Genomic DNA, 25,107 nt, shown 5'->3' with positions numbered 1-25,107 from the left:
TGGACTTTAAGGTGTATGTAGAAGTGTCTGGAGTCATGGTTCCTCAACAGTGTTATTGTTTTGCCTGTCCTTTGAGCAGGTTTTACTAGTACAAAATCTCCTGCAGCTGGATTGCATTTGGCCTCTTCTAGAACAGTTTAAAAAGTGATATTCTAGTACACATATCTGGTTCTTACAGTTATGATGCTGTTTGGTACCTTTTATTGATCATATAGGAGGTCTGTTAAGAAAGTAACCATCCATTTTGATGTTGCTCGGTAAGTAGTGGGGAGAACTGAACAGCCACTACACAGACTCACACAGTAGGTAGGTGTGCTTATAGCAGAGACATCAAAAACACCATATTGCTTCTATTCACCGAGAGTGTTCTAATTAAAAATGCCACTAAATGTTAAATTAGTTTTGTAATACTGTTTTTGCTGCCAAAAAATCCAAAAGCTATTGAGATCCACTATGGAATTTATTGTGCATTTAGAACAAATGTGACAAGTTCAAAGTTCCATCCTTTTGCAGTCAGAAATGAACTGGTACAGAAAATCCTGAAAAAATGAGTGAAAAGTGGCATTTTACAATATGCTGACTGCTGGACAACTTTCTGCAGATGTATTTCATGACATTGTTAATAAATAATTAGGGTGTCATAAGTTCTGTGGTTTTTACGGTCCAAAACTCTTTTCTGAAAACAACTAAACTCGATGGATGACTGCTTTTCCAGATTTTTGTTTTCATCACAATGGAAGCAGAAAGTCTGCTGAACAGAATTGGGACTAGGGATGAGACATGGGTTTATGTGCTGATGTAGAGGGATGGTTACAATTTTTTGGGACACTAAAGGAATCTTGTTTATGGATTTTGTGGAATGAGGGAGAGCAGTCAGTTTTGAGGCCACTGTGAGACACTAAGGAAACTAAGCAGTACTATTGAAAACAACCAGTGTGCTCCCTTGACTGCCAGTGATGTATTTTTGTACAATGACCAGTCACACACTGCCAAAAAAATACAAGAATCATTGCAAGAGTTTGGAGAGGCTGTTTTTGAAATTCTATGCTACAGCTCAGGCTCAGCTGTAAGTGATTTTTCCTTTTCATGGATACAGAAAGTGATGTCTCCAAATGATTTCATCTTCAGCATGATGTCATGAATTGGCTATAACCTCAAGTGAAAGAATTCTATGCAGAGGGAATTTATCTTCTCATTATGAGATTAGGTAACTGCTTGAATATGAATGGTGTTTACTTAGAGTTAGTTAGTTGGTTGCATGTTCCGTTGATCAATTGCATGGTATGATAGCCGTTATGATGTGGAACATGTCAAGTGCACAAGAAATGCACATATGAAACAAGATTTTTAAATATATTTAAAAAGAAAGATGATGAGACTTACCAAACAAAAGCGCTGGCAGGTCGATAGACACACAAACAAACACAAACATACACACAAAATCTAGCTTTCGCAACCAACGGTTGCCTCGTCAGGAAAGAGGGAAGGAGAAGGAAAGACAAAAGGATATGGGTTTTAAGGGAGAGGGTAAGGAGTCATTCCAATCCCGGGAGCGGAAAGACTTACCTTAGGGGGAAAAAAGGACAGGTATACACTCGCACACACACACATATCCATCCACACATACAAGACACAAGCAGACAATATATTACAATACAGGGTTAAGGATTAATATTTCTATTATTTACCCCATTTCTTTAAATGGCACAAAATGTATATACTGTATTTATAGATTTATTTATTCCTATTCAAGAACTCATCTATGGTATAGAAGGAGTTGTCAAGGAGATATGATTTCAATTTATTTTTGAAGCTATTACTGCTGTCAGTCAGACATTTTATTCCATATGGTAATTTGTCAAAAATTTTTATAGCAGCATTTTTTACCCCTTTCTGTGCCAAAGATAGGTTGAGTAAAGGATAGTGTAAGTCTTTCATTTTTCTGATATTATAATCATGAATGTCCCTGTTGATTTTAAACTTGTCCATGTTGTTGCGAACAAATTTCATTAGTGAGCAAATGTACTGTGAGGCTGTTGTAAGAATTCCCAATCTTTTAAAAATATGCCTACAAGATGTGTGACTATGAACCCCACACATTATTCTAACCACTTTCTTTTGAGCAGTGAATACTTTTTGTCTAAATGTTGAGTTACCCCAAAATATTATTCCATACGACATCAGAGAGTGAAAGTATGCAAAGTATGTTAGCTTACTAATTTCTATATCCTAAAAATTGGCTATTATTCTGGTTGCAAAAGTTGCTGAAGCTAGTCACTTTAGAAGATCCAAAATATGAATTTTCAAATTAAGATTCTCATCTATGTGTACACCCAAAAATTTAATATGCTCTACCCTGTCTACTGACTTCCGTTGATGTGTTATATTTATTGAAGGAAATGTACTTTTTGCAGCAGAAAATTGGATATACTATGTTTTTTCAAAGTTTAGAGCAAGCCCATTTGCAGAAAACAAATTAATGACTTTTCCAAAGACCTTATTGGTATCAATTTCAATTGGAGTTTCTTTTACCAGATTAATAACGATGCTTGTATTGTCAGCAAACAGTGTCAGTTCAACTTCCTGTTTCATATAGGAAGGGAGGCCATTCACATATGTCAAGAACAGAAGGGGACCCATGTGGAACACCTAATGTAATTTCACCCCAGTTAGATGACGTGGCAAACTTATTTAAGTTCTGTAGGTACGACTTAAACCACTCATATACTATTCCATTTATACCGTAGAACTGTAATTTCGGTAATATAATGCCATGGTTCACACAATCAAATGCTTTGAACAAGTCACAGAAAATTCCTACTGGTGACATTTTACTATTTAAAGACTCAATTATGTGGACAGTGAAATTGTATTTTGCTGTCTTGGTGGAACAGCATATTTGAAATCCGAACTGTGATTTACTAAGTATCCCATTACTGTTGAGATGGCTAACCACTCTTGAGTTCATTACTTTCTCAAAGATTTTTGAAAATGATGTAAGCAAGGATACTGGCGGGTAATTATTGACATCTGTGGTGTCCCCCTTTTTCTAGAGCAGCCTGACAATGGCATATTTTAACCTGTCAGGGAAAATACCTTGAGTTAATGATGCATTACATATGTGACTCAAAGCATCAGCTGTAATTTCTCCACATGGTTTTAATATCTTATTAGAAATGTCATCTACTCCAACAGAACATTTATTTTTCAAATATTTAATAATTTTACTATTTCACAGCAGGTTGTTAGGTGAGCCTTAATCTGACTAAATCTTTTCAAAACAGACTGTTCCATGTGAGGCGTAACGCCATATACCGATGCTGCCTTAGAGGCGGTTAAGTGGGAGATGTGTCTCAGAGCTGGATAGTGACAGATGGTGACGCGAGACTGGATGTGCACGTAGTTTATGTATCAGCCGATACAAGACAATATTGGATAGGGGACTGATTTAGTTTCGATTGTACCCACTAGAGTGCACTAAAGTAATAGAATGTTTTCATAAACTGTTCTAGTATTTTCATAAAGTGTTATTATGTCTTTTTGTGTATGTAAAATGTTATAAATGTGTTTTTGCAGTATGAATGATGCGTGAGTGTGGTTTAAGGTTAATATGAAGATAATTGTTCAACGAGTTATGTAGTGGGATTTAGTGTGGGAACATTTCAAAGAAGTTTGGATGTGGACAAAGGGGATTTTCGTAGAATAGATTTGTAAAGTATTTTTATGGTAAAGGGAAAGTTAATTCATGTATAAATAACAACAGTAAATAACTTTATGCATAAACAAAACTTCAGCATATTAGATAATTACATTGGTAAAAAGTGCAGTCGTTCGGTTTACTATTTTGCGATTGGTTATTGATGAAAAGTACGGACTGACGCGGGAGAATGTTGTTTTGCTATTGGCTGTTGAGTAACCTGACCAATGGTAAAGCAGTATTCTTCACACGCCTTTCTCTGCTGGTAGAGAAGACTTACAGTATTCTAGGGGGGAGACAGAGTCTAGCCATGAAACAGTTCGGACGTGTGTAGTAGTAGTTGCTGGATCTAGCAGTGTTTCATACATAAAAAATGTTGTAAAGTGACGGCATAATTATTAGGATGGGTGTGTAGAAATTTAGGAATTTTGTGATGAGGAAAGACATAAATTCCGCATGGCGTACTGAGCAGGTCAGTGGCTAAAAACTGTGACTGCATTAGGTACCGCCAAACTTAATATTTGGGGCCAACTTAATATTTGGGGAGCATTCTCAACCAAAAACAATACGAATTTTTGTAGCTATTACGTTTTCGGCAAATGCAACACCGTAAACTTGTTAACGTGAATGAAAGGGACTGTGAGTGACTGTGTTGAGATTAGCACGGGCTTGGCAGTGATACTTGTTCACCTAAGTTTCATAATATATTAATTAAGGACAAAATTTCCAACCTTTCATTTTGTATGAAAACTTTCTCCCGAAACGTAGATTAGTGACTTTAATTGCAGCCTGGTTCATGTCGAAGTACAGTAGGTTTCGCTTGGCTTCCCTACTGATGATCCGCTGAGACAGTGTTCACAGGTAGGTGCAGGTACGTCATCTTAAAGTGACGGAAAGAACCATGCCGCCACTCCTGTACTGCCTGGCTTTTTCCTTTGAACTGTTCTCAGCGATTTTTTCTCCTACACTTAGGAAATGGTTGTTAAATACATTAGCTACTTGTGTACTGTTGGTTAGGATGGTTGTTGTGACTCGCCGATTATTCAAAGTGCCGCCGCGCAATTACGCATGTCCTCTACGTGCGGCGCTGTCTGCCAGCCATGCAGCAGCTGTGCCACCTAAGCGGCCAGCCGAACAGCGGCCGCTAGACGGAGACTCAGTGTTTAATCGAATGCCGACTTGTACACAGGTCAACTTACTCAGTGACTTATATGTGTTGTTGTGTTGTCCGAAATATATGTGTTAAATTTGAAGATTTAACAATTGGCGACGAGGTAGTGGATTTTTACTTTTCACCATTGACTCACAGGGTTCCATGGCTACTGTCGAACAACTCTTGCAAAATCTCCTTGAACAGCAAATGCTTCTAACAGTGGCGATTCGCGATTTCGTCGCGGCATCAAATGCGGGGCGTTTCTCGTCGTTGGCTGTACCTTCTTTTCCACCTTACGACGAGATGGCGGAAGACTGGTCTGATTATGAAAAACGTCTTCGACAGCACTTCTTGGCATTTCATGTCACGGACGAACAACCATGTAAGTCTCTGTTCCTTTCCTGGATTTCACCTCAAATGTATCGGTTGTTGTCGCAGTGGGCTCCTTTGAAGGATCCTGCGTCTTTGTCCTTTGCTGAAATGTGCTCACTTCTGTCTGTCTATTTTCAAAAGCAAATGCATGTGGTAGCCTCTCGTGTTGCCTTTTATCGTTGTCAAAAACAACCGAATCAATCCTATCGCGCTTGGGCTGCTGAACTTCACGGCCTCAGTCGAAAGTGTCAATTTGTTACTGACATTCACAAAGAATCCTATGCCGATTCCATGGTACGGGATGCTATTATCCGGTCGGCGCCCGACAAAGAAGTTCGGCAACGTGCCCTTCAGTTGGCGAGTCTGACTCTAGATGAAGTTCTCTCCATTGCGCGGTCTTTTGAAATTTCTCGCGCCGCTGGGGCGCAAATAGAAGCGTGGGGTGACGTCGGGGAAATACAACCTCTGTGTGCTGTTGACGACGCGTGCGGCGCGTCCCCGCCGGCCGACGTGGCCGCAGTATGCTCCCATGCGCAGCCTCGGCCTAGCCGTAAACCACCCACTAAGAAACTGCAGCAGAATCCCCGGCAACTTCCTTCATGTCCGCGGTGTTTTACGAAACATTCACACGAGGATTGTCCCCAACGTTGGGCTGTGTGTCACAATTGCTAAAAGAAAGGTCATGTGTCTTCCGTTTGTAAATCCGACCGCATACATGATGCTCATGAACATGTTGCTGATTCTGATTCTGTGTTGTCTGTCAATTGCACTTCATCCCTTTCAGGGAAGTTATTCCTCACTGTCCAAATCCTTGGTCGAGATGTTCGCATGCAAGTGGATACCGGTTCTGCTGCCACTATAATTAATTCTCAGACATATCTTCAGCTGGGTTCTCTACTCCTGTCCCCTGTCACTCGGCAATTACGGACGTACAATAAACAGAAGATTTCTCTCTTGGGACAGTTTAATGCTGACGTATCTTACAAATCCGTCGTTCACACTGTTACCATATTTGTGGTCGACCAGAGCAATGCAGAAAATCTTTTTGGTTTCGATGCCTTTCGTGTTTTTGGGTTCTCCATAGATGACTCTGTCAATATTGTCTTTGACGCTATTCCTTATGCTCAACTGGATTCCTTGTCGACGACATTTTCGTCCCTTTTTTCTCCTGGGTTAGGCCGTGCAAACGACTTTGAAGCTCATATCACGCTCAAACCCACTGCTCGGCCTAAGTATGTCGGGCTCGGCCCATTCCTGTGGCCCTTCGTGATCGGGTAAAACGGGAGTTGGATCGTCTCACTGCTTCAGGGGTCTTGCTTCCTGTCACTTCCAGTGAGTGGTCCCCTCCTGTCATTGTAGTTGCTAAGCCCAATGGTGATATTCATCTCTGTGGCGATTTCAAAGCCACTGTAAATGCTCAATGTCTCATCGACACTTACCCTATGCTCCGTCCTGAAGAACTGTTCACTAAACTCGCTGGAGGACAGTATGTTTCTAAATTTGACCTGTCAGAAGCTTATCATCAACTTCCTCTCGACGCTGCTTCCCGGCAGTTTCTGGTCCTTAACATGCCTTTTGGCCTCTATCAATACCAACGCTTGCCATTCGGGGTTGCTAGCGCCCCTGCTCTCTTTCAGCGATTCTTGGAACAATTATTGCTCCCTGTCCCTGGGTGTATCAATTACATGGACGACGTTGTTGTCACTGGCTCCACCACTGAAGAACATCTTAAAATCTCTACGCACTTTTTAATGTCTTACAGACTGCTGCTCTTAAGTGTAATCTTCAGAAATCACAATTTTTTCAGGCATCTATCACGTACTTGGGGCTTCAACTCTCTCGGGATGGTATTCGTCCGCTTCAACACACTGTCGCTGCAATCGATGCCCTTCCTCGCCCTACATCTGTTAAGGAACTGCAGGCCTTCTTGGGGAAACTAGCATACTATCACAAGTTTTACCGTCTGCGGCGTCGGTGCCTCAGCCGTTGCATCACCTGTTGCATAAAAACGTGCCTTTTCACTGGTTCGCGTCATGTGACACGGCTTTCCAGAAATTAAAGACTATGCTGAAACAGGCCCCGTGCCTGGCTACTTATCGACCTGGCCAACATCTTGTTCTTGCCACAGACGCCTCTCAATACGTGGTCGGTGCAGTCCTTGCGCACCGTTTTTCTGACGGTTCGGAACAACCCATCGCTTATGCCTCCAAAACGCTCACGGATGCCCAACAGAAGTATTCTCAAATTGAGAAACAAGCTTTGGCCATCATTTATACTCTTCATAAGTTTGGTGTTTTTCTCTATGGCTCAAAATTTCATCTTGTTATGGATCACAAACCGCTTGTTTCCTTGTTTCATCCATCAACGTCACTTCCAAACAAGGCTGCACACCGCCTCCAGCGTTGGGCTCTTTACTTGTCCCGTTTCAATTATGAGATTCATTTCCGGCCAACGGCTCAACATGCGAATGCTGATGCTTTGTCTCGCCTTCCCATGGGTCCTGATCAGGCATTCGATAGGGACGAACTTTTGTGTTTCCACCTGGATGTTGCCGAGCAGCGGGTTGTGGACGGGTTCCCCATCACTGGGGACAGGCTGGCGGCTGCTACGGGTTCTGACCCTACCCTCTCCCAGGTTTTACGCTGTATTCAGAAGGGTTGGCCAGATCGCCCGTCCGCTAAGACTTCTGATCCGTTGCGGAACTACTACACTTCGCGCTACCGCCTCACTGCTAGGGATGGTGTTATCCTCCTCTCCACTGACAATGCTTCACCGCATGTTGTGGTACCTGCGTCTTTGCGTGCTTCGGTCTTGCGCCTCCTTCACCAAGGGCACTGGGGTGTGTCTCGCACGAAATCTCTGGCACGCCGTCATGTGTACTGGCCTGGCATCGACTCTGAAATCGCACACATGGTCGCTGCCTGCGGCCCTTGTGTGTCACAGGCCGCTGCCCCGAAGTCATCTTTGTCACCGTGGCCTTCGCCTGAGAAGCCCTGGGAGCGCATTCATGCTGACTTCGCGGGACCCGTTTTAGGTACTTATTGGCTCCTCGTAACTGACGCCTATTCTAACTTTCCTTTCATTGTCCGTTGCACGTCACCTACCACCGCGGCAACCACCAGTGCTCTCGCCCGCATTTTTTCTTTGGAAGGCCTCCCCTCTACTCTTGTTACTGATAATGGTCCGCAATTTGCCTCTTCCGATTTTGTGGATTTTTGTGCTCATCACGGCGTTACGCATGTCACGGCCCCGCCGTTCCATCCACAATCCAACGGTGAGGCTGAACGACTGATCCGCACATTTAAGGCTCAGATGCGGAAACTTCTGACTTCTTCTGCTGCTGATGATGTGCTTCTCCAGTTCCTGGCGTCTTACCGTTTCACCCCCATGGGCGATCACAGCCCGGCTAAGCCCTTACATGGCTGACAGCCCCGCACGCTACTTCATCTTCTGCGGCCTCCCACCTCACGGCCACGGGTGCCTTCACTTGGCTGGTTCCAGACGGACACGGGTGTTGCAGTGCGTCATTCAGACCAGCTTCGGCCTCGGGTACCAGCAACGCCTGTTCCGAATGCCGCCACACCACCTTTGCCTCTACCTGATGCTCGGGATCTTGGCATCTCTCAATACTCACAACGCAGCCCTCTCACCGTCATCGCGATGCCAGCACCAGAATGGGTGCCACCAGGAGACGTGCCCATGCAAGAACCGGAGAACCATCCTCTGTCAGAGTACATCTACTCGTCTCCTCCTCCAACGGACGCCGACACATCGCCCATGTCTCCTGTCATATCAACTGGACTTGCCGCAACGGGCAGATTGGTGCATGAGGCCCCAGCAGATTCGACCCCTACGTCTCCTGTTATCTCGACCCGTTATCATCGGGGACACTTCCGTCCATACGGGAAGCCTCCTCCTCGAGACTTTACGGCGAGTCAAACAACGCCTATGGACGTTAGCCATCTCCAGGACACCTCCATCAAGACCAGTGCAAAAATTTCAAAGGGGGGAAAAGTGTTGTGACTCGCTGATTATTCAAAGTGCCGCCGCGCAATCACGTACGTCCTCTACGTGCGGCACTGTCTGCCAGCCATGCAGCTGCTGCGCTACCTAAGCGGCCAGCCGAGCAGCGGCCGCTAGACGGAGACTTAGTGTTTAATCGAATGCCGACTTGTACACATGTCAACTTACTCAGTGACTTATATGTGTTGTTGTGTTGTCCGAAATATATGTGTTAAATTTGAAGATTTAACAATGGTCTCGTTCTCCTTAATAGTAATACTATCTACCCCAGTGGTTACTTTTCCTATCTCCCTTCTAACAACATTCCACACTGATTATATTTTATTGCCGGAGTTGTTAATTTCTTCTCTAACATACGTATTTCTTGATTTCCTTACAACTTTTCTCAGTATGTTACAATAATTTTTATAGTGTAAAACTACTTCTGGATCTTTACTTGTTCTTGCTGTCTCATAAAGTTTTCCTTTTCTTTTTGAAGACACTTTAATACCTGTAGTAATCCAAGGTTTCTATGAAAAGTGTGTGGTGTTACATTTAGTAATTTTCTTTGGGAAACAATGTTCAAAAAGTGATATAAATTTATCAAGAAATAGGTTGCATTTATCATTAGCATTTGGCTCATTATATACATCTCCCAAATTAACATTTCTTAAGCTTTCTCTGAAGTGCTCTATAGATACCGGGCTGAACGACCTCACACTTTTACTTAATGATTTCTGAACTGTACACCCTGTTAGGTTTTGTAAGTTAATCAGTTGTGTATCATGGTCTGAGAATTCATTTACCACATGGAAAGCATGTGTTTGTTTTACATCCTCTTTCTGTACAAATATATTATCTATTAGCGTGCTACTGTCTTGAGCTATACGTGTAGAGAAATTGATCACTGATTCTAAGTTATATGTTGTTAATAACACTTCTAGTTCACTTTTCCTCTCAGAATTATTTAGAAAGTTTGCACTGAAAGCACTACAGGTTAATAACTTCTTTTTGTCTGACAGACAGCATAATAGGGAGTCAAGCGTTTTGATGAATACCTCCCAGTCTCCTAATGGGGACATGTACACTGTTGCTAATATCAATACTACATTATCTAGCTGAAGTTCACATGCACAAACCTCAAAGTGCTCATCAACACAAAATTTGCTTACTTCTACAGTTTTGCATTTATACCCTTGTTTTATGAAAATGGCAACCCCTCCTTTATCCATCCTACATCTACAAGTGTAAGATGCTAAATTATATCCACTTATACTGACACTATCCATGCCCACAGTTACATGGTGTTCAGACAGACAGAGTATATCAGTCTCACTCTTATTTTTGAGATCATCTAAACACGCTAAAAGCTCATCTAGTTTATTTTTTATTCCCCTGATATTTTGATGAAGTAAGTTGATACTGCCCTTAGCTTGACCCATATTTAATGAAGTTTCTTTTATTCTGTTTATCTTGATTGGTATATGTCTGGACTTTGGCTTTAACTTAAAAAATCTGTCTGCCTGGACCCATTAACCACAGGGATCATCCCTTGTGTGACTGTGGACCCCCTTACAGTTTCTGCTAATAGAGAAACTAACTTATTTTTCCCCGTCCTAATCAGGTGCAGGCCGTGTGTAGTGTGTCCCCACCTACCAATAGCATTTACTGGAACAACACTTATGTGAGAGTTTGCCAGTGTCTGGAGCATCCTGTTCAGCTTAGTGTTAACATGCTTTACAGCAGTGTTTACCCAGCGCTGATCATGGCACTGAAAGATCTCCACAAACCCCACATTTGTGTGCTCAGTTTCTGCTCCTATTTTATCCAGGTCACTCCTAATACTGTATCTTGGGGTTCATAGCCAGTCTGTTTCCTGCTCCCCCAACTATAATTACCTGATCTTCCTTCTCAAAGTCCCTGCATAGCTGACCTAAGCTTTCTGTCACCTGGATAAGTCTAGCACTTGGTTTCACAAAACTTGTGACCTGGTACCCTGCACCTAATTTCTTGTGAAGCTGCTGGCCCACACCCCTCCCATGACTGCTGCCTATAAGCAGAATTCTTCTTTTCCTATTCTGGTTTGATCCTGACCTGTGTTTTTTCTTTAAGCTAATATTCTGCTTCAACGTACTTTCAACTACATCTGGATGAGGCCCTTCCTCCACTTCAGATAGAAAGCCAAACTGATTTGATAATTGAATTTCTGGAGTTTTTTCAAGTGTTTCACTATTTCGCCATTTGCTTGCTACCTTTTCCCAGTTCCCACTCTCTTTTTCCTCCCTTAACCTACATAATTCCAAGTTCACGTTTTCTAATTCAGCATGGAGGGCACAAATTTTTGGCTTCTGTCCAGCAATTTTTCTGTCCTTTCTACATAACCTACACTGCCATGGAAGAGCCTCATTTTCTACCCTTGTTTCCTCGCTGCTACATTTGCCCCAATGAAACCATAGTTTACAGTCTACACAGAATACCCCCTCTTTCAAATTTATACGGCAAGCACCACATTTGTCACACATGGTTTGATAGACAAACTTAACACATAAGTGTAGTTGAAAGATTCATCTAATAAATTTGCTTTAACTATTATAGTGTTTTACTTATAGCCTTAAGGAGGCTTCTTTAATACTTGTATTGAACTTTCTTCCTGTTCCAATTACAGATGAGGTTTGGAAGGATGTTTGCTTGTGTGGCTCTGAGTAAGTTGTTATTAGTCTATGTTTATATTCATAATTATTGCAGTATCAAAGCACAAAGAGGGGTATAATTTTCTTGGTGTCTACCATAAAAGTCAGATCTTAGAACTTTACAAGCAAGTTTCATTACATGTATGGTGCCTTTATTTGTGTTGGTCAGTTAAGATTTTCAGGCATTTCTGTTACAATATTTCACCTGCCATAAAAGACTTTGACTATTTCCACAGCTATAATATCCTCTGTTAATCTGACCTAACATTGATTCCAAAAACTTAGCAATATTTTTGTATGTGCTGCATAAGTATTTTGTAAGAAATCCCTTTTACAGGAAACTAAAGTTTCCCAGTTGTCAGTTGATGAATTAAAATCTGCTATGCGCTTTAACTACAACTGAGTTCATGTGATTCACTTTCACCATCATCATAATCAACTTCACCATTGTCATTATCGGTCATCTAACAGCAACTGCTCGATAAAAGCTTCCTCCTGACTTCTCCCTGCACTACGATTTTCACTTACACGTCTGCATGCATCTCCTACAACACAAACAATTCTTATGAAATTCCAAATGAAATATAGTAACTTCATAATATATTAAACTACAAAACATATTAACATCATCATAATCCTCATCTGTTTTCTACTCCAATTTCCTATGTGTGGTTTATGAGTGTTCTCCGCTTGTGCCTGTCCATGTACCATTCATCTCTCAGGATTGTATCTCTCTGTTTTCTCTTATTCACATAGCCTTCTTCACCTTTAAAAAATGCTCCAAAATATTAAGAAAAGTAATTAAAGCAGCAAAAATAATGCATAATGTTGAAATCATTTATAATTCAGCTAATAAATCAAAGGCTATGTGGAGTGTTATAAAAAAAGAATGTGGAGAATACAGACACTCTTGCAAAAATATGACACCATCACATAAAAACAAGAAAAGTAACAAACCTCTTAAAAGTAGCCAACACATTTAACAACTTTTTCACAGGTGTTGCTGATAATATGTTACAATCAAACTTTAAGAGCACCCAGGCAAATGAATATAAAATAAGTGCATGTAGAGGATCAATGTACATCAGTTCTGTTTCACAAGATGAAGCAGCTAAAGCAATGAAAGGACTAAAAAATTCCAAATCGGCAGGTATTGATGGTATATCTGCAACAATGTTAAAGAAGGGCGCATCAAACCTAATTGAAGTATTCACACACTTATGTGACTGCTCACTTCAGGCAGGCACTTTCCTCAATGTGTTGAAAACATCAAATGTTATCCCTGTATATAAAAAAGGGGATAAAGACAATGTAAATAACTGCACACCCATCACAATTTCCTCCTGCATCTCTAAAGTACTGGAAAAAGTTATGTATGACAAACGTATGAAATTTATAAATAAAAACAGAATCCTATGCAATGAACAACATGGATTCAGAAATAAGAGGTCAACGACAACTGCTGTCTATGAGTGCATCAATTCCATCCTAAACCTGATGAACAAAAAACAGGAAACAATAAGAGTATTTATTGACTTGTCAAAAGCTTTTGACATGGTTGACCATAAAATTCTTCTATCAAAGCTTGAAAGATATGGTATTCGAGGTCTGTCCAATAAGTGGATCAGTTCCTTCCTGACTACTCGTAAGCAGACAGTGTGCATCAAGCACAAATATTGAACTAAAAACTATATCTAATCACTTATCTGACTATAAACAAATTAAATGTGGTGTACCCCAAGGATCAGTAATGGCACCCATTCTGTTTCTTCTGTACATAAATAATCTAAGCTTAAATGTTGATGCACACAAAACAATCATATTTGCAGATGACACCACAAATCTACTAAAAGGAGATGACGCTGAACAGTTACAGCAGACAGTAAACGTGGTCATGAAACAACTTAGCAGCTGGGCACAGAATAATCAGCTTGAAATAAACAGTAAGAAAACCATTGCTCTAAAATTCCACAATGTTCCTAACAAGGACATGTTTATCCCATCAGTCTCTATCAATGATGAACCAGTTGGTAACAATACTGAAATCAAATTCTTAGGACTTTGGCTGCAGAGTAACATCAGATGGAATAAGCATATTGAATATCCCAGTGCAGAACTGAGCAAAACATGTCACCTTCGTTGTTCATTAAAATCTTGCTGTAGTGAGAAAACAGTATTGAATGCATATCATGTGTACTTTCATTCTCGTCTTAGATATGGGGTCACCTTCTGGGAAAACTCTAAAACAGCTAATAGCACTTTTAAACTACAAAAAAGGACCATTAGAATCTTGTTTGGGCGCAAGCCTAGAGACTCTTTTAAACCCCTGTTTAAGAAATCTGGTATTCCTCCATTACCATGTGTATACATTATGGAAACCCTTTTGTCCTTTAAATTAAATGTAATAGGTAAGGACTGGAGACTGCAAAAAAACTGTGATATACATGATCACTTTACCAGACAAAACAGAAACGTACATATGACTCAAATCAGCGCAGCACTGTGCCAAAAAGGTACTTTTCACATGGGAGTTAAGCTTTATAACAAACTTCCTGAAAACATAAAAGCTATCACTGAGGTCAATACATTTGGAAAATCTCTAAAGTCATAGTTACAGCATCACTGCTTTTACTCCATTGAAGAATATTTAAATTTATGAAATGTGTTATATAAATACTTATTTGTAAAGTGTATTATTGTAACCTTAAATATGTATGCCTTGAAATGATTTTTAGCCTGTATATTTATAACTTGACTTGTCCAATGTCCTATGCATAAGTTGCTATGTAGACAACAGGACCAATAAAAAATGCAATACAATACAATACATCTCTTTGTTGTGTTACTGCAGGCCTTTTACCAATCACCTATGTGTGTACCCATTGTTTTGCCATCCTTCCCTTATCTATTTGTTTTACATTCCCAAACTATCTCAAGTGGGCCCTTGTTACTTTTTCTTTCAGTGACATGTATACTCCACCTTATTCCCTTATTTCTACACTTCTTAGCCTATACTACATAATTTTCTAGACCATAGTTAATAAAAACATTGTTTCTTTGGCGTGAAGTTTGTTGTTGACATGTTTAGTCATTGTGGAGGTTTCTAGACCATACGTTATATTTGGGGTAAAGTATGACTGGAGGAGAGTGTTCTGATTTTAAGGGAACATGTTCATTGCAGATTCCGAACTGATGATAGGACTGAGGTGAATTTTGAGTTTCATGATTGATCTCATGCTGTATCCTTATATTGCTTGAAATAATGCATGCAAAATATTTGTACTGGTCTACTGTTTCCAGCAGTGTATTTTATAGCCTTATTTTTACATTTTTGTTCTTCCTGTTGGTTGATATTGCAACCATTTTTTTTTTTGTTAATCTATTTGCTTTTAAATGGTCATTCCAGGTGGCCAGCCTATCCTGGTCTTCTTTCTCTTTATTATCTCAAATTACTACATCATCTACAAATGAAAATGCATTGATGTCCTTATTATTTTTCTGCTTCATTCCTTCCATAACTTCATCCATGACAGTGATAAAAGGTTATGAGGAAAGGGGGCTGCCTTGTTGAACCTTTTCAAGTTGTTCAGGATCAGTCACAATTACCATGCCTTTCCCACATGCAACTTCAGCAGCCTTTATGAAGCATTTTAACTTCCTGAGTTTGTCTTATGAGTACATTGTCTTTCTAGGCTCTCCCATATGGTCTTCCTTGGGGCGTTAACAAATGTTTTTTCAAGATAAGCTAAGATAGAAGAAATTCTATTGCCACTAGGCCATTACAGCAGTAGATAAAATTTTTATACGGAGTAATCATTATGTTAGTAAATAGAACAGTACAGCGTGTGAGTTGTTAGTTTACAATTCCACGTCAGACTCAAAAAATTCTTGTTATTCATAAAAGGGGTTGGCAACAAGACATTTATTTACTGTTTTCATAAAAGCATGCTGTGTAAGGTCATATACCATCTGTGGAAGCTTATTAAATAGTTTGTGGTCCACTAGGTCATAGCTATTGATTGTCTGCAATAGTCTGTGGTATGACATATGTATGGACTTATTTTTTGTTGTGTTATGACCATGAATATTATTTCTGTGTTTTACTTCATGCAGATTCGTTTTTGTATTGATTAGTACTTGGTATATGTACAGATTTGTAACTGTCATTGTTTTATATATTATAGAGCAAAGGCCTACAACATGCTTTATGTTAAGAACATGTAAGGACCCTGATTGCTTTCTTCTGTAGAAGTATATGAGTTGGACATGGCTCAAGTTTCCCCAGAGAATAAGTACACATGACATAATACTTTCAAAATGCAATGTAAGATGTTTTAACGTAGGCTCCTGGTACTCATTTCATAAAACATCCTAGTAAGTTAATTACTCTTGACAATTTGACAATAATGTATTTTGTGTGTTACTTCCAGGACAATTTGTCATCTAAGTATACCCCCAAGAACTTTATATACACTGAAGTGGCAAAGAAACTCGTATAGGCTTGTGTATTCAAATACAGTGGTATGTAAACAGGTAGAATACGGCACTGTGGTCGGCAACATCTATGTAAGGCAACAAGAGTCTGGCACAGTTGTTTGATTGGTAACTGCTGCTACAATGGCAGGTTATGAATATTTAAGGGAGATTGAATGTGGTGTTATAATCAGCGCATGAGCGATGGGACGTAGCATCTTTGAGGTATCAATGAAATGGGGATATTCCCATATGACCATTTCAGAAGTGTACCATGAATATCAGGAATCCGGTAAAATATCAAATCTCTGACATCACTTGGGCCAGAAAAAGATCCTGCAAGAATGGGACCAATGATGACTGAAGAGAATTGTTCAATGCAACAGTAGTACAACCCTTCACAAACTGTTGCAGATTTCAGTTCTGGGCCATCAACAAGTGTCAGCGTGCGAACCATTAAATGAAACCTTATCGATATTGGCTTTCAGAACTGAAGGCCCACTCGTGTATCCTTGATCATTGCACGACACGAAGCTTTATGCCTTGCCTGGCCTCGTCAACACCGACAATGGACTGTTGATGACAGGAAACATTGTGCTCAGTTGGACGAGTCTCGTTTCAAATTGTATCGAGTGGATGGACATGTACACATGAAGACAACTTCAGGAATCCATGGACCCTGCTGTCAGCAGGGGACTGCTCTGAAATGGTGTGGGGCATGTGCAGTTGGAGTGATATGGGACACCTGATACGTCTAACTACGACTCGGACAGGTGATATGTACATAAGCATCCTCTCTGATCACCTGCATCCATTCATGTCCATTGTACTTTCAGACGGACTTGAACAATTCCAGCAGAACAATGCAATGCCTCACATGTTCAGAATTGCTGCAGAATGGCTCCAGGAACACTCTTCCAAGATTAAACACGTACACTGGCCAGCAAACTCCCCAGACATGAACATCATAGAGCATATCTGGAATGCCTTGCAACATGTTGGTCAGAAGATATCTCCACCCCTTTGTACTCCTACAGATTTATGGACAGTCCTGCAGGATTCATGGTGTCAATTCCCTCCAGCATTACTTCAGACATTAGTCAAATCCATGCCATATCATGTTGCAGTGCTTCTGCATGCTGGCGGGGGCCGTACACGATATTAGGCAGGTCTACCAGTTTCTTTGGCTCTTCAGTGTAACTTGGATTGTTAAATGGGCTTTTATCCTTTAGACCAAATACCATGTTTTGTATTTTGTTCTTATTCAGGAAAAACCTTTTAGGCTCAGACCAGTATGATGCCTGCACAAGTGTATAGTCAACAGAATCTTTTAGCTTTTCAGATCATTATTATAAATTAGGGAGGTAGTGTCATCAGCAAATAGCACCCTATTGGAGCTTGTAAAAGAGGGTAGGTCATTGATCATTACCAAAAACAAGAATGGTCCCAGTACAGATCCCTACAAAACTCCCACCTTAGTTTGTGTTCCAGTAGACTTTTCTGTGCCAATACACACAACTTGCCTGTGGTTTTGGATATAAGATGTCGATAGTTTTAGGCTGCTGTCCCTGATGCCATAGAAATGGCATATCTGTAGAAGTGCGTCATGTCCTACACACAAAAAGTGGCCTGGGCAAAGCCCTTCTCCTCAAACACTGTAAAAACATATTTACTTACAGTGTCTATTGCATCAGTTATTGATAACTTTTTTCTAAAGCCATATTGTGCTACATTAAATATTCCAAGTTTTTCGAAATGAGCAGACAGTTGATGGTAAATGATGCATTCTATTATTTCAGCCAGGACTGGAATTGAGACTGCAGTCATATGTGTGAGTTGCGTTTGTGTGTGTGTGTGTGTGTGTGTGTGTATTGTTAACAAAGGCCATTGGCCGAAAGCTTTAAGTGTGAAAATCTTTTCGTTGTGCCTATCTGCAACTCAGCAGCTCCGCTATATGGTGAGTGGCCACTTTCCTTCTCATAATATTGTTACATTCCATCCAGGACTTCCCATTGTTTGATTTTCTTCAGAAAGTTGCAAGACATGTCATAAATATCAATGCCATCTGATGATTTGAAGTTTCTTACTATTTTTAATACAATACTAGGCTTAACCTCAGAGAACATTTTTTTCTGAGAGTTTTGATGGACTTGTATTAGGTTTACTGATGCTACTGCTTATTTCCTCCACAGATTTAATAAAATAATCATTAAACTCTTATGGAGAGAGAGTGTTTTTGACCTTACCTGATTCTTTGGCAACACTATTTATGATTCCAAGCAACTCTGCATTTATTGTTAGAACTCTCAATGCACTGGTGACTGAGTGACTTTTTACTTTAGTAACTGCTGTTTTTTATAATTGTTTCTCCATGTTACATTTAAGGGTCTAAGAACATGATTGCTAAGTAGTTTCTGCCTTTCTCCCAGTTCTTTTGTAACAGTGTTCTGAGTGCAAATATGAGATCTATAGTTGCATGGTGTTCTCTGAATCCATACTGCTTACCCTGTAGTTAACATTTTATTGACTCTAGCTTTGGCTACCAAAGACTGTTGTCATGTGTGTATGTAAGTTGTGTTTGCGTGTGTGTGTTTTTATCTATTTTCGATGAAGGCCTTGTTGCCGAAAGCTCACTTTCTGACAGTCTTTTTTGTTGTGCCTCTTCTATTCTCCATTGTTTGTAATCTTTCTGTACATGCGTCATGGTGTAGCCTGCTCAGGATAGGAGAGGGAGCATCAGAAGTGAGGTTTTTTGAAATGAAAGTGTTGTATAAACTAAATTTTGGCATATTCTCAGTACTGAGGACACAGAATGGTTCATCCAGGCTGGCCTGCAACTCCACTTATCTTTGTGGGTGATAGCCGGAATAAGGGAATAGGAAGAGCAAGAGATGATGCTCTGTAGCAAGCTAGAAATAAACAGAGATAGAGGGAGACAACAGGAAGCTGTCTGCTCAGCCTGAAAACTGTATCATGAGAGAGTGTCTGCTCTGTTGAAAACCTTGAAACAAAGAGTGAGACTAGACTATGCGCTGCCCTCCAAGATGCAATGAGCAAGCACCAAGTGTCTCTCGTGTGCCTCCTATTGGCCACCTACAGACACATGTGGCTGGTTATTCAGCTGAGTGCTGGAAATAGTGACATGATGCAGATGCCACTTCTTTAACAGGCGCTTAGGCACTGTGGGAACTCATGCTGGTAGCTTGGTTGAAAGGCATGTGAAAAAAATTCAGAATAGAATTTTGTTATTAACTCTAAAGTATTCTCAGACTGTTGGATATCCCATACAATCTTTGGGCTTTCTACAGATGTGGTAACTACAATGGTTACAAATTTGTCATGCATCTCCTTTGAAAAAAAAAAAAAAAAAAAAGAGTTGTCCTGATAGGAGACTTAAAAATTGCGGGAGGATTGTGGTACAGTTATTTGTCTTTACTGTTGTCAGGAGGGAAGTTATATATAATTAATTATATTTTAATTTTTTCTATCTGATTTTTAGTCTTTTTTTGTTTGTTAAAAAACTAATGATTTGCCTGTATTAACACGATCCACGTTGTCCGTCGCACTTCACATAGTGTAGACCGGGAACTGTCTGCTAGGCATGCCCGATGTAAAACTGACTGGGCACAGCTCGTGCTGCCTGAGTTGTTGCTGTTCTGCCGGCAGAGGGTGCAGCCGAATTCTCACGTGCCCTCTGGTGGATGGGACTTTACTTGCGGCAACTACTGTCCGTGACGCGCCATGCCGATGTGCGCCTCCCGCGATCTTTCTGGTGGCTACTGCATTGCTGATATTACATAAGACATAGCCATTGCAGTAGGTAACAGTGGGTTTCCTCACCACTTACAAACAAATAAATTAATATTTAAAATAATAAATCTTATGTGTAATCATCATATCTCTTCAAATCATGTGTAGCTCTCTAACTGCAATGGAAAATTGTATAAAAATGCTTGAGATCCGTGTACTTCATATAACCATATTTAAAGTGGAATTGCATTACTACACAGACTAAAACAGCGCAAATACATGAATCCATGAAAGGGAATAGAGGGCACAATGAATGTATCACTTTCTATTGCTATGATATCTTGAATAAGTAGTCCATGGGATAAATGAAGTTAACTTTTAATGAAAACTGACAGTTCCATATACCTTAAAGAAAGGTGAAGGATAGATTACTACTCACAAGGACAAACACACACACACACACACACACACACACACACACAATATTTGACTGCTCAGACCAGTCTGGCCTGAGCAGTTGGAGATAGCAGTCATGTATAAGAGGTGTGCTTGTTTCCGTAAATGTATATGTGTTTCACTTTTCTGATGAAGCCCTTGGCCAAAAGCTTAATGTAATAGTCTTTTCATTGTGCCTATTTGAAACTAAACATGTCATCTTTATGGTGAGTAGCAATCTATGCTTTCCATGATCAATGAATTCCAACCTGGACTTTCCATCATTTGATAAGGAAGGATGAGCAACATAGACTATTTCGTTTGCGTACAGCAACAATAAAATGAAAACTTATAAGTAAGAGTAGTATTGAGTTTAAATGTTTGGCTGTGGAGTGAAATATCACCAAATACTTATCCATGAAATCAGGAAGGGGTTAATATTAACAGTGGAGTTGTGAAGCAGATGCTAACTGAACTCAGACAGAAAGGAAACTCAGTGCTTCAGTAATTATCGGTGGAGAGATGTGGTTGACAAATCAGTACTACCAGAAGGATTCGGTGTCAACTGTCCTTCTTCAACATGATAGAGAAAACAGAATATAACATTACAAAGACATCAGTTACAAAGAAATCTGGGGGAATTCCAGAAAGAGGGGTATGCTTGGTAACCAAAAGAAACACTTGACAAAATGATATTGTGAAAAGTAGCATGGTGGAAGGCCTTAAATAGCAAGGCCTTGACTCATTCTTTGAGTTCCACCAGGTATATAACACAAATATAAAAACCTAAAGGGGTTCTTGATAACTGAGGATATCCATACTACAATCCTTACACCAAGGAGGCATTCAAGGCAAAAATACCAGATCTGCTTCACGTGATAAAATTGCAAGAGACTTTATAATAAATTAATGAGGATACCTTTAAATATCTAAAAGCATACAGCATCATACTTATAAATTAGCCCTTCAAAAGAAAAATGAATTGTTTCTTACAAAGACTATTAATATTTAAGAGCACTTAAAACTAATACAAAATATGAGAGCCAGCTGAAAAGTTCACTGACTAACCTAAATTCTCAAATGTGGTTTCTGGCATTACCAGTTATCAAATAGTGAACAAAAAATTGACTTTCCACAACCATTCCATTCATCCCTTAAAAAGCTACAGGCATTTTCTTAAAACTATAGGCATTTTTCATTACTGGAAAATGATTTAACACAAAAAGCAGACAGTAGAAAAGAATACAGGTGCAAAGTGAGTCCTTGCTTTAGTTAAGAAACGACCAATCCACGAGGCTGTTCAAATATGAAGTCATGCTGAAAACTAATGCTTATAAGTTTTTTATGTGAAAACTCTTGAAGTTTTTAAAATAAAAAACCCTTATTAACATTCAACAATATAGGAAAAGATAGATTGGTACTTACTGTAAAGAATACATGTTAAGTTGCAGACAGGCACAATTAAAGGACACATGCACAGAGCTTTCAGCCACAGCCTTGATCAGCAAAGATAACCAGAGAAACACACACCATTCATATACACAGGCAATCACACCTCATGCACACATGACTACCAGCACAGCAGCTAAGGCCATAATGCAGCTATCATGTGGGATGGCAGCAGCGATTTGGAGGTGGTGGGGTAGGGAAAGTAATAGTAGTGTATGGGTAGGGAGACAGCAAACATTGTCTAAACATTGTCTGGCAGAGTGTGCAGGGACTAGAATGCAGCAATGACTGCTTCACTACCCAAACCATCTGTATCCTCCCCTCCACCACCAGCTTTTCTGAACTGCGCAGATGGGAGCTATCCTTACAACACATTCTCCGCTATGGTAAAATATTGTCCCCATACCCCCTACCCAACAGTTTTCACCCTCACTGTCCTATTATCTCCTCCCTATTCTTGTCTCCCAGCCTCTTTCTTTGCTACCCTCTGCCAATGCCCCTGGCTATCTTTCGCTGTTCCTCTCCTTTTCCGCTCATTTTTTTACTACCTCCCTGCCCCACAATGCCCTGTTGCTGTTCATGGTGGCATTCTTGTCCTTGCACACTCTGCCAGGCAGTGTTCCTCTGTCCCTCACCTGTACACTGTATCCCTTCTCCTTCCCTGCCCTCTCCAAGTTGCTGCTGCCATCCCACATGATAGTTACATTCTGGCTTGAGCTGCCGGAGTTGGGGGTCATGTGTATGTGTGTGTGTGTGTGTGTGTGTGTGAAGTACGTGTGTGTGTGTGAAGTACTTGCATGTATGTATGAATGGTGTGTGTTTCTCTGGTTCCCTTTGCTGATTTGCTGATGAAGACTGTGGCTGAAAGCTTTGTGTATGTGTCCTTTAATTGTGCCTGTCTGCAACTTAACATGTCTTCTTTATGGTAAGTAGCAATGTATCTTTTCTTTTCCTACACTGTTGATATTCCTACATGGGGTTTCCATTGTTTCATTAACATTCTACATCTTCATTCTTCATATCTACTTATTTATTTCTCACTCTGGTGACAAACACATTACTCCCAATGAGAGGCCAATTTATTGATACTGTCACTGCAGAATGTTTGACTTTGTTGATGGGGCCATAACCTTATCGCTGCTTGCTCTGCTTCATCACTGTCAAAGTGAAGTCCTCAAAGGTATTCTTTAAGTTTTGAAAATAGGTGAAAATTGGATGGTACCAAGTTGGGACTGTATGAAGGATAATCGATGACAGTGAATCCAAGGTGTCGGATTGTTGCAAATGTCACAGCACTCATGTGTGGTGTTGCATTGTCATGCTGAATGAGAAGGAGCTTCATGTGTGGACAAACTCTTCTGTGGTTAGAAACTCAATTACAGTACACTGTTTCTCATGCAACAACATACTTCTGTTTTTATTTATTTATTTTGATCCAACATCAACTGATTACAAAAAAGTTTTTTTTGTTCCAGTCTTCTGGATAAGTCAGGGCCTTACTTACCAGGGTTACATATTATTGGCTGGCACTTTAATCTACACAACTTTTTCTAAATTTAGTTGAGAGAACAGAGTTGCATATATGGACTATACATAAAAAAATTGTTATTGTCACACTTAGATTAAGGAATCTACAGTTTGTGACATAGTATTCATATCTGACATTCAAATAATTGCAGTTTGTGATACAGCCTAAGATATGAGATTACATATATTTTTAGATATATGGTCTTCCATCATACGAGTTTACTAAATCTAGAAACTCATCTATTGAATATACAGGATTGTTTAGGAGCCATAATTTTAATTTTGTTTTTAGTTTTGTAATGGGCAATTTGGAGATATTAGGATGGAAGCAATTCAGTAGTTTTATGCCTGCATAGTGAGGGCTTTTCTCATAAAGTGTTGTTCTATGAGAGATGATGTGGGGTCTCTCTCTACCTCTAGTGTAGTGATCGTGTATTTCTTTATTAAGCGTTTTGTTACTGTTTACTGCCATAATGATTATCTTCAGCACATACAGGTTATGAACAGTTAGTATTTTAAATTCTTTAAACAAGTTTCTGCAGGACTCCTTGGCACATTTCTTTCCCATAATTCTAAGTGCCTTCTTTTGTAAGATAAGTACACTATTCATATTACCTTTACTGCTGGATCCCCATACCTCTATCTCATAGCTTAGATGGGATTCAAACAGTGCAAAATATATTTGCCTCAGAGTGGTGATGTTACAGAAAGGTGTCAGTTTTCTTAGGACATATATGGTAGTACATAGCTTTTTGCAAATATCATTCACATGATCAGACCAGTTTAACTCCACATCAAGTGTCAGGCCAAGAAATTTGGTCGAGTATTGTTTTTTTAATGTATTCGTCACCCATTAAGATTTGGTTTTCATGAGTTTTTTGCCTCCCAAGATCAAATTCAATATAGACAGATTTATTTGTGTTTAATTTTAGTTTGTTTTCATTAAAATACTGCAGAATTAAGCCTGCTGCAGTATTGGATTCCACTTCGAACTGCGAATAGCTTGGATTGCAGCATATTAATGTGGTATCATCTGGATATAAGATAGCTGTTGCATGGTTTGTTATGGACTGAATATCATTAATATAAATAATAAAAAGAAGTGGTTCTAATATTGACCCCTGTGGAATACCAAAATTTATGCCAGTGGTGTTTGATTTGTATGCTCCCTCTGAAGTGCTAATAGACACAAACTGCTTCCTATTTGTCAAGTAGGACCTCATCAGATTATGGGCTTTGCCTCGAATGCCATAGTTCCACAGTTTGTCCAGCAATATGGTCGTATCAACACAGTCAAATGCTTTTTGTAAGTCCAGAAAGATGCCACATACATGTTCTTTATTATCTATTGCTAGAGTGACACCTTCGATTAAGTTGGATACTGCTGTAACGGTGGATGACCCCTTGACAAACCCATACTGTCCCTTAGAAATAACTTCTTTACATACCAGGAAGTTCCAGATTCTTAGGTATATTACTTCCTCAAAGATTTTGGATATTATTGAAAGAACAGAAATGGGTCGAAAGTTTTCTACTAGATTCCTGTTTCCTTTTTTAAA

General features: G+C 39.9%; 1 protein-coding gene across 1 annotated transcript in view; it reads left to right on the top strand.

Annotated features, from left to right (window-relative positions):
* LOC126191219 (cilia- and flagella-associated protein 91-like) overlaps positions 1 to 25,107 on the top strand; it is a 356,082-nt gene that overhangs the window by 94,599 nt on the left and 236,376 nt on the right. The gene's annotated exons all lie outside the window — the stretch shown is intronic.

The sequence above is a fragment of the Schistocerca cancellata genome, chromosome 6, assembly GCF_023864275.1.
Source record: "Schistocerca cancellata isolate TAMUIC-IGC-003103 chromosome 6, iqSchCanc2.1, whole genome shotgun sequence".
Lineage (NCBI taxonomy): Eukaryota > Metazoa > Arthropoda > Insecta > Orthoptera > Acrididae > Schistocerca > Schistocerca cancellata.
This window is presented reverse-complemented; position numbering and strand designations above follow the sequence as displayed.